This window comes from Mus musculus, chromosome 5 (assembly GCF_000001635.26).
Source record: "Mus musculus strain C57BL/6J chromosome 5, GRCm38.p6 C57BL/6J".
In the NCBI taxonomy this organism is placed as follows: Eukaryota; Metazoa; Chordata; class Mammalia; order Rodentia; family Muridae; genus Mus; species Mus musculus.
In genome coordinates, this window is record NC_000071.6 from 89,612,834 (window position 1) to 89,622,936 (window position 10,103).

Here is a 10,103-nt window from a genome sequence, read left to right on the forward strand (position 1 = left end):
TCGAATAGATGCTGAAGAGACTGCGATAAAATGCAGAAAACACAGTTTCTGACCCCTTAAAGAAAAAGCTTGCTTTGTAGAAATGAAGACGAAGGAATAGCAGCTACAAACATTGCGAGGAACCTCAGAATCTTTAGATTGATCCAGAAATATGAAGCAAAATTATATGAGGTATGTAAGTCCATTCATTTACAATTCAAGAAAATTTAAACAACAAAAGTAATCCTCTAGCTTCATCTGGATGCTGGTTACTGGGGAAAGAAGTATTTAGAAATGACTGTGGAAGTGCTGAGTAGTTCCTGAATACTGAGAGAATTTCATTTCTTTTTCTAGATATTGAACATTTTTGTGACAGCCAGTTGAATTGTTCGTGTATAATATATACTGTTTCGGTATGGTATATGAAGCTCCAATAGTGATCTTATATAAAAAACCAATTATTGGTGTCAGGTCCCAAAGAAACTCAGGACAAAGTTCACTCAGTACTTGTGGCTCTGTCCAACTTCTTTCATCTTGCTCTCTACCCTAAACCTCTCCCCTCCAGGGACATCCCTTTCCCCAGCTTCTAAGTCCTATGTAAACCATTTCAGCCCTGTGGTCTCTTAGGTCTTGGCTCCTCCCTTGGTCTTCTTTCCCTCTCTCCTCTTCCTCCCTTGCTCTCTGTGACTCTCTCTTTTGTCATGGCCTTGTTCAGTCTAGACTCTTCCAGATGCCTCTGACTGAACTCCCCTCATATCTACCATGAAGTCCTTCTCCTCAACCACACTTTGGAACAGTCCTGCCATCATTTTCACTCAACTGGTATACATAGAATACAGAGTAAGAGAACAGAACATGTACGGCTTGGAGCAGGATGCTCAGACACATGCCCATCTCATTACATTTGCTTGAATAATTCCATTTCTAGTGGTCGTTAATAAACCATTTCCTGTTTCTTCTTCATATTTTCAATTCTTTCTGCACCTGTGCAGTTTCTCCTGTCAGTTTTGCCTTCTGATGGGTAAAGTTGAAAGGTTCAGATCTGGTCTCCCACATGTGATTGCCACAGTCCAGAGGACAGAACTTCCGTCACGTTTCCTACAGTTGAATCAGAGGTAAAGATGAAAGACAGGGGAACAGCCAGGGTGGAAGGGGATTGTCCCTGGTTAGAATACTAACCAGCAGATGTCTCTCTACCTGGATGGAGACTCTACACCACCTTGAGGGTTTTATAAAGAAGAAAAGGAAACTTTTGGAGTAGAATTTTTCATCTGTACATTGTTCCCAGCTGCTTGGTGTTGTAAAGACCAAGGAGACAGGGGTTCTTATAAATACCTTAACTTTCTTGTCAAAGACTGTCAGCTCCCAAATGCCTGTAGATATTATCACCAGTTAAGCTTTCCTGTTGGGAGTTTCTCAGGTTGTTTGAGACTGTTGGGTCATTAACTCTTCATTGCCTCTGCCAGAACTTTGTGCTGAGACTCTACCTCATTTTCAGGGCAAGCTTCCCACCCTCTTCTTTATTGAACTCTGTGTGTCCTAGGCATGTTACTAAAACCCCAAACAGAAATGTGCTCATGACTTCTCATCTCCTTTCAGATTCATTTGTTTCACCTTATAGCTAAACCCTTGTATTTTTACCAGAGTCAAGGTTTCCGCTGCCCCTGGCATATCATGAGTCATTGATTTGTGAGGACCACTGACCAAAGGGATTGATTGTCTGGTCAGTTATGAGACTTTTAAAAGACAAGGAACAAAGGGTCAGAGCAGGATGAGGGAAACAGTTTATGACTGATGTGGAATGGGTGTCATTAAAACGAAGAGACAACACATGAACTACAGGAAAAGTACTGAAGATTTGGAGGTCAAAAGGCAGAGTAAAAAAATGACTCAAAATACTTAAATCAAGACTTAAAAAATAATGAGACTAATCTGAATACTTCCTCTTATTCTAGATAGTTTTAGATGTGCTTTGTTACTTAAATATAATATTCAACTTTTAAAAACAATGTTCTAAGAAAATTATTGTTTAAGAAAAAAAATCTCATGGTCATGACTGTAACTTGTTTAAAGTAAGTTGTGGTCTGGGTGCTTTTGATGATGTTCCTTGTGATAAATTCAATGAAAAGAGAAGCAAGTATATTTTCCTGAAACCAAGATGGCCACCCTGCTCTTCCTTGCTTACAAAGACTGTGCATCTTGGCTCCTTTCTACTATGTTCATTTAAGCCTTCAGGACAGTGGTAGATTGGGCATTTCTAGCTGGGCTATCTCAGTCATCTCCCACATTAGAAGGAGCTCCAGGGTGACAGCACAGCTTCAGCTGTTCATTTTAGTTTTCAGAAGGACGTGACTACTTAGACTCAATCACAAAAACTTCTGGATTAGAAGAAAAGAAAAAGAAAAGAAAAGGAAAGAAAAGAAAAAGTCAGTCTGACAAAAAGAACTGTGTAATCAACAGAAGGAAAACAGACCAAAGGTCATTGCAAAAATGACAGTGTGTCCTATCAGTCTAGAGTGAAGTCATGTATCTGAGTATTTAGTTACATTGTAAACACTAAAATTATGTAATTTTCTGAAACAAAGAAAGAAACAAACAAACCTGTTTCTAATTGTGATGTGGCTCAGCCCTTCACTGGCTGGAATACAGACACATTCTTAGTACATACTTTTAACTCCAAACAATGAAGGTAAAATTAGTTTGTAGAAGAAGCACCCATGATTGAAAATGATGTCTAATTGAGTGGCAGACAAAGTGATGAGTCAGAGAAAGATTTGACAGAATAGGATCTGCCTAACTCTGATGAGAAAAGACAGGAAAGGGAAGCTACTTAAGGGACAGTGCAGAGAGAGGAGCAGATTTACTTGAAGAGTTACAAAAAGACAGGTTCTAAAGAGAGTACAAGCTAGACACAGGTGAAGGCATAAAGAGTCAGAGAATGAGAAGAAGCCAGAAGATCAGAACAGGTTATCAGAGCTAGTTCGAGACCAAGAAGAACAATTCAGGAAAAACTGAGAGAAGCCAAATTGAATCAGTCAGCTAGGAGAGGAGTTTGAGTCAAAACAGCTGAGTTGAACCAGCCAGCTAGAGATCAGAAAGAACAAGAATGGGTGAGCTTGTTTAGCAGCAAGTCTCAGAGACTGAAAACATTTGATTGTATAGGGGCTAGAAGCTTCTAGGGCTAGGGCTAGGTTAGCAGACTAAGACAGTTAGCTTCAGAGATGACAATTACTTTAGGAGAATAAAAGTACTTTTCAGTGATGTAATCATTCCTTACTTTTTCACAACATGTCCCTGCTCCTTATGAGAGTCCTAAGAACAAGAATATTGGGGATAGCAAGTGTGTACCACTACATAGTGTCTTAGGCATTCTTAAAGTGAAACAACAACAACAACAACAACCACAAAAAACAAAGAAACAAACAAAACAAAATGCAGCAGCCATATACACATCTTCAGCTTTCCCCACTCTCCATGTGGTTGTGTGTGGTACAGAAAAATGTTCTTAATCTCTCAGGCCCATCACCAGCATATGCCCCAGCTGGGCCTGAGCACAACCTAATAGTTAACACCAGATTCAAAAATGTAAGCTCCTCCTCTTATAGATTTTCCTCCTTAGCTCACAGCCCAGGTCTGAGGGACTGTGTGCATGGATCTTCCTGAAGACACGCCTTCTGAGATCACCCTCAGTCCCCTGACTGAGTGACCAGCCACTTGCTTGCCTACTTCCTATAGTTCTTCCATGTGTGTCGATCCAGGGCAGGTGAGTAGCATTTGTTTCTGATTTTTAAATTTTATTTCTATTTATTGCTGCAGTCTCTGGTCAGTAAATCCAAATCCAACTTCCCCCTTCTCTTAGAAAGTGGCTCTCCGGGCTTACAGTCATTATCATGGAACAAAGGTAAAACCACAACAGTGAGGTCCCACTTAGCTGTGCTTCTGTCTTGGCTAGTTACCATCACATTGGGAGTTAGAACAATTTTTTATTGGTTATTTTATTTATTTACATTTCAAATGTTATCCTCCTTCCTGGTTTCCCCTCCGCAAACTCCTTATCTCATCCCCCCCCCAACCCCTGCTTCTATGAGGGTGCTCACCCACCCACCCACTCCTGCTCACCACCCTAGCATTCCCCTATATTGTGGCATCAAACCTCCACAGGACCAAGGGCCTCCCCTCCCAGTGATGCCTGATAAGTCTGCTACAGTGTGTACTCTTTGGTTGGCGGTTTAGTCCCTGGGAGCTCTGGGAGTCTGGTTGGTTGATATTGTTGTTCTTTCTTCCTATGGGGTTGCAAACCCCTTTATCTCCTTCAGTCCTTCCCCTAACTCCTCCATTAGGGTTCTCATGCTCAATCCAATGGTTGGCTTCGAGCATCTGCATCTGTATTGGTCAGGCTCTGGCAGAATCTCCCAAGAAATAGATATATCAGGCTCCTGTCAGCAAGGACTTCTGGTATCAGCAATGTCTGGGTTTGCTGGCTGCATATGGGATAGATCCCCAGGTGGGGCAGTCTCTGGATGGCCTTTTCTTCAATCTCTGCTCTAGTCATTGTCACTGCATTTCTTTAGAAAGGAGCCATACTGGGTTAATATTTTTGTGATGGGTGGGTGGCCCCATCCCTCAGCCAGGGGCCATGCCTAAACCTCTATTATCATCCCCACTAGGTCCTTGGAGCCTCTTGCTTTCCTGGCATCTGGGACTTTCTAGGGGCTACACCAGTTCCCCATCCCCCACTGCTACACACCTCCATTAAATTTCCTGACACTCTGCACTTCTACCTTGTTTCCTCCCATCTCCTCCCACACCTGATCCTGATCCCTTTTTCCCTCCCACTCTCCTCTCCCTCACATGTCTCTCCCTCTATGAAAAGTATCCACTCCTCAGCATGCTTTCCATTCATAGCCCTATGCACAGGGAATTCAGCAATTTGAAGCTGTAATGAACGTTGGTTCTTTGATGGGACAAGTATGCTGGGTTAGGAAGACTGCTATAGCATTGCTATGACAGTCCACTCTTATAAGATTAGGCAGATAATTCACCAATCAAGAGAGGCTGTGAATAGCCATACTTCAAGACTTTTGTTCTGTGGGTGAGGCAGCATTTTTAGCAATGTGTGTCCAGGAAATGGGTAATTCATCTACTCACTGATCCTTTAGTTTGTTGAATTTTTTCAAATAGTATAAGCCAAGGACAGGTTAGCATTGTTTTCGGGCTATTACCCACTTTTGTCTTAACTCTAACTAACCATAAAATTTCAAATAGTGAAAAAGGTGATAGATCATTGTGGAAACTCTCACTCACATCCTAACATCAGTGAGTTTGGGGGCCTATATGTAGAGAAATGTGAGGAAGAACTTGAAAACTACTGTGTTAAGAACTATATTAGAAATGTTTATCTAAATAAGATCATCCTTACTCTGGAAAACATACAAAAGGGAAAAACAGGAGATGCATATTATTACAGAGAGTTGGGTCATTGGAAGAGAAAGATGTAGAAAGTCTATAAGATGCCTAAAGTATAAGGAAAGAGGAAACAACTTTGGAGACTGGAGAGTATAAAGCTCCTAGTTAGAAATTTGCAAATGGCCACAAATTAACAGGTGGAGAGAATCATTGCAGGCGCGGAGAATGAGTGGATGGCACATACTTTAGGAACCTCTGCTCAGGCTAATGTGTCCTTAACCTGCTCTGATAGACACTCAGATTTCTCCTATTTATTCTGAGTCTTGGAATCTCTGGCTTTGCATTTTATGGTAGATCAACATGGTTGTTAGCACTGGGAACTAGGTGTCCCCTTTTTTTTTCCTTCATGGTTCCCATGTGTGTATGTCTGTCATCTTGCTGGGGAACACCTGTTCTTTATCCTGGTTCTTTTAAAGAGACTCCTGTGTAACTTCAATGCTGCTATATTCTGTGTTCTAGATGGAGGCCCTGTGGAGCTTGGGGATAAGAAATGGGTGTGAAATTAAGGATGTTTAATTGATTTTGCTTCTGAAGAAGTCTAGTGTTCATGTCTAACAGTTCTTTAAAGGTCTCCTGGCACTTTATGCTTTTAGTCACTAAAAAGTTAAGGAATAGGCTGGAGAAAGAGCTGTGGTTAAAAGCAGGAAGGAGCCGGGCATGGTGGCGTACACCTTTAATCCCAGCACTCGGGAGGCAGAGGCAGGTGGATTTCTGAGAAAACAATAAATAAATAAATAAATAAATAAATAAACAAATAAATAAAAGCAGGAAGGAAGTAAGGAAGTAAGTAAAAAGAAAGTGAAGGAATTTGTTCCAATAAAGGGTCCATAGTTTCTGATTGTTGGTAGCCTCAGACCTAGAGAACAATGCAGGTTCATAAACCATTTTTCAGTTCCTTGCTTCACAGGGTCTCTTATGATCTTGCGTAAAGAGGCATTTAGCACACTTCCTGCCAACTGTGGACCATAGAGTGATAACAATATATGACTCCGCCCCCTTTGCACACGGAGTAACCTGTAAAAAGCTATTTGGTGGGACTAGTAAAGAACCGTAGGCAGCGACCGGCGAGGTTTGCAAACTGTCTGAGCATTGTCAAGAGAGTTTTGAACAGTGCACATCGCCTAGAGCCTTTCCTCCCACTTCAGTGATTCGTGCGTTCGTATTGCATATGCAATCCTATGTCTGGTGCCTATGTGCTTGTGGTATGTGCTTGAGGGTTCCTGTGCTGTGGCCGGTTAGGTGGTGGCATTAAATCTCAGACTTCTCAAAACTGCAGTTGTAGCTTCTAGATTGAAATGTTTGTTTGTAGATATATGTGGTAATAATACATATGTTTTTTGACATCTATCATATAATAAAGAATTTTTATTTTTAAAGTAGAAATATTTACTTCCCTGAGACCTAAAGAATCTCCCAGAAGATGGCCTCCAGGCCTCGGGCGTGCTGTAACTGCCTGCTCAGGTAGAGGTGCATTTACTGATGCTGCAGATGCTGAATGAAAATGTGGTGACTCCAACTTCCAGAAGCCCCGCATGAGTGCAGCAAGGGGTGACTCCAACTTCCAGAAGCCCCACGTGAATGCAGCAAGGGGTGACTCCAACTTCCAGAAGCCCTGCATGAGTGCAGCAAGGGGTGACTCCAACTTCCAGAAGCCCCGCATGAGTGCAGCAAGGGGTGACTCCAACTTCCAGAAGCCCCACATGAACGCAGCAAGGGGTGACTCCAACTTCCAGAAGCCCCACATGAACGCAGCAAGGGGTGACTCCAACTTCCAGAAGCCCCACGTGAATGCAGCAAGGGGTGACTCCAACTTCCAGAAGCCCCACGTGAATGCAGCAAGGGGTGACTCCAACTTCCAGAAGCCCCGCATGAGTGCAGCAAGGGATGACTCCAACTTCCAGAAGCCCCACGTGAATGCAGCAAGGGGTGACTCCAACTTCCAGAAGCCCCACGTGAATGCAGCAAGGGGTGACTCCAACTTCCAGAAGCCCCACGTGAATGCAGCAAGGGGTGACTCCAACTTCCAGAAGCCCCGTGTGAACGCAGCAAGGGGTGACTCCAACTTCCAGAAGCCCCACGTGAACGCAGCAAGGGGTGACTCCAACTTCCAGAAGCCCCGCATGAGTGCAGCAAGGGGTGACTCCAACTTCCAGAAGCCCCACGTGAACGCAGCAAGGGGTGACTCCAACTTCCAGAAGCCCTGCATGAGTGCAGCAAGGGGTGACTCCAACTTCCAGAAGCCCCGCATGAATGCAGCAAGGGGTGACTCCAACTTCCAGAAGCCCCACATGAACGCAGCAAGGGGTGACTCCAACTTCCAGAAGCCCCACGTGAATGCAGCAAGGGGTGACTCCAACTTCCAGAAGCCCCACGTGAATGCAGCAAGGGGTGACTCCAACTTCCAGAAGCCCCGCATGAGTGCAGCAAGGGATGACTCCAACTTCCAGAAGCCCCACGTGAATGCAGCAAGGGGTGACTCCAACTTCCAGAAGCCCCACGTGAATGCAGCAAGGGGTGACTCCAACTTCCAGAAGCCCCACGTGAATGCAGCAAGGGGTGACTCCAACTTCCAGAAGCCCCGTGTGAACGCAGCAAGGGGTGACTCCAACTTCCAGAAGCCCCACGTGAACGCAGCAAGGGGTGACTCCAACTTCCAGAAGCCCCGCATGAGTGCAGCAAGGGGTGACTCCAACTTCCAGAAGCCCCGCATGAGTGCAGCAAGGGGTGACTCCAACTTCCAGAAGCCCCACGTGAATGCAGCAAGGGGTGACTCCAACTTCCAGAAGCCCCGCATGAATGCAGCAAGGGGTGACTCCAACTTCCAGAAGCCCCACGTGAATGCAGCAAGGGGTGACTCCAACTTCCAGAAGCCCCGCATGAGTGCAGCAAGGGGTGACTCCAACTTCCAGAAGCCCCGCATGAATGCAGCAAGGGGTGACTCCAACTTCCAGAAGCCCCACATGAACGCAGCAAGGGGTGACTCCAACTTCCAGAAGCCCCACGTGAATGCAGCAAGGGGTGACTCCAACTTCCAGAAGCCCCACGTGAATGCAGCAAGGGGTGACTCCAACTTCCAGAAGCCCCGCATGAGTGCAGCAAGGGATGACTCCAACTTCCAGAAGCCCCACGTGAATGCAGCAAGGGGTGACTCCAACTTCCAGAAGCCCCACGTGAATGCAGCAAGGGGTGACTCCAACTTCCAGAAGCCCCGCATGAGTGCAGCAAGGGATGACTCCAACTTCCAGAAGCCCCACGTGAATGCAGCAAGGGGTGACTCCAACTTCCAGAAGCCCCACGTGAATGCAGCAAGGGGTGACTCCAACTTCCAGAAGCCCCACGTGAATGCAGCAAGGGGTGACTCCAACTTCCAGAAGCCCCGTGTGAACGCAGCAAGGGGTGACTCCAACTTCCAGAAGCCCCACGTGAACGCAGCAAGGGGTGACTCCAACTTCCAGAAGCCCCGCATGAGTGCAGCAAGGGGTGACTCCAACTTCCAGAAGCCCCGCATGAGTGCAGCAAGGGGTGACTCCAACTTCCAGAAGCCCCACGTGAATGCAGCAAGGGGTGACTCCAACTTCCAGAAGCCCCGCATGAATGCAGCAAGGGGTGACTCCAACTTCCAGAAGCCCCACGTGAATGCAGCAAGGGGTGACTCCAACTTCCAGAAGCCCCGCGTGAATGCAGCAAGGGGTGACTCCAACTTCTAGAAGCCCCGCATGAATGCAGCAAGGGGTGACTCCAACTTCCAGAAGCCCCATGTGAATGCAGCAAGGGGTGGGTTTTGTACATTTAAACAAAACTATGCAATTGGACAGATGGATTACCAAGGAGACTAAAAATATATTCTTTGACTTTGGGAATTGCCTACCAAAGTAATTTCTGCATTCTCTGTTTGCTAGTGTTGTGACATCTGCCTTCAGCAATGACCTGGTTGTAAGAGGGATTTTTAACAATGTAACTAGTAGCTTTCTCAATAGCATGGGGACAGCTCAGAAATTCAGTTGTTTGATGGAGAATGTCCACATCTCATGATACCTAGGAGATGCCAGGAGTCTGTTTCTGTCAGGAGAATCCCAGCTCTAAAAACTTGCCATAGTAAGAAGATTTGTTTTTAATTATTGTTGTTTAGTTTGGTTTTCTTTTGAATAAAGCTATTTAACTGGCACAGGTGGCCATAAAATTACCAAGTAAATTCAAGATGAACTGTCAGTAACAAAATGTGTTTAAAAGTCCTACTATTGAGACATTTCATGTTTATCTTGAGGATATGTCCAGAAAAATATGTGCAGGTTTTATATATTTATTTCATATATATAATATACAATATAAATGTTAATATGAATGATAATATATAGTATATAGTATGTAATATATAATATACATAATATATATAAAACTATGAAGCAGTATGGGTCAGAGAGAACCTAGAATCACCGAATGCAACCCCACTAAATTTCTTGCTATTGCTCCCACTCATGTTTGAGTTGAAGTTTAAAAGTAGTTTTTGTAGCTAAAACAACAGAAGAGCTCTGTAGATCTCCTGATGGCTCTATTTATACTCAATTTTCATATACGATGTAGCATTAGCTACAGGCCATGTTTCATAAATTCGTGGTATCTGGGTTTACATAGAGTAAACAATCCCTGACCACCAAGTA

General features: G+C 44.4%; 1 long non-coding RNA gene across 1 annotated transcript; it reads left to right on the plus strand.

Annotated features, from left to right (window-relative positions):
* The first annotated feature begins 3,602 nt into the window (after positions 1–3,602).
* Positions 3,603–9,778, plus strand: Gm7056 (predicted gene 7056). The gene is made up of 2 exons (NR_037571.1): positions 3,603–3,742; positions 6,826–9,778. It is a non-coding gene; the product is annotated as a predicted gene 7056 (long non-coding RNA).
* The last annotated feature ends 325 nt before the right edge of the window (positions 9,779–10,103 follow it).